This window comes from Galeopterus variegatus, unplaced genomic scaffold (assembly GCF_000696425.1).
Source record: "Galeopterus variegatus unplaced genomic scaffold, G_variegatus-3.0.2 Scaffold1259, whole genome shotgun sequence".
In the NCBI taxonomy this organism is placed as follows: Eukaryota; Metazoa; Chordata; class Mammalia; order Dermoptera; family Cynocephalidae; genus Galeopterus; species Galeopterus variegatus.
Window position 1 is genome coordinate 163,528 of NW_007727370.1, and position 751 is coordinate 164,278.

The window sequence follows — 751 nt, forward strand, 5'->3', positions numbered from 1 at the left end:
ACTCTACCGAGTGCGCCACCGGGCCGGCCCTGAAGTTATCTTTTAATGCATATTGAAGTGAGAAAAGAAATTGCAGGGCCGAACACCACTTAATGCATAATGAAGTGAGAAAAGAAATTGCAGGGCCGAGCCCGTGGCGCACTCGGGAGAGTGCGGCGCTGGGAGCGCAGCAACGCTCCCGTCGCGGGTTCGGATCCTATATAAGACTGGCCGGTGCACTCACTGGCTGAGCGCGGTGTGGGCAACACCACACCAAGGGTTGCGATCCCCTTACCGGTCACGAAAAAGACAAAAAAAAAAAAAAAAAGAAATTGCACATAAAATAATTTTAAGAGAACCTTTTTCTAAATTGAAAGATATTTTATGTGATGCATCTATATTAACATACCTTTAAAATATAAGGAAATTAGAAAAAGGAAACAGAAATATTTCCATAACTATGAAAGTCCATGTACAAATAATTCCAAAACTAATTTCTATAGAAACTATTTTCTGACCATTGTAGANGTCCATGTACAAATAATTCCAAAACTAATTTCTATAGAAACTATTTTCTGACCATTGTAGATTGAGATATGTCTTAATTATAGACAGAACTGAAAAAACTCAGCAACATATTGCTTTTTTTAGTTTCATATGAAATATACTGTCAAAGAAAAATTTGAAAAAGTTAAGAAATACTGTATAGATCCAGATATCTCTTTAAGAGATGGTGAGATTTATACTATATGTAATTCCAATTTATATAATG

General features: G+C 36.4%; 1 pseudogene; it reads left to right on the forward strand.

Moving 5' to 3' along the window:
- The window catches only part of LOC103593025, a 13,332-nt pseudogene that overhangs the window by 1,074 nt on the left and 11,507 nt on the right, over positions 1–751 (forward strand).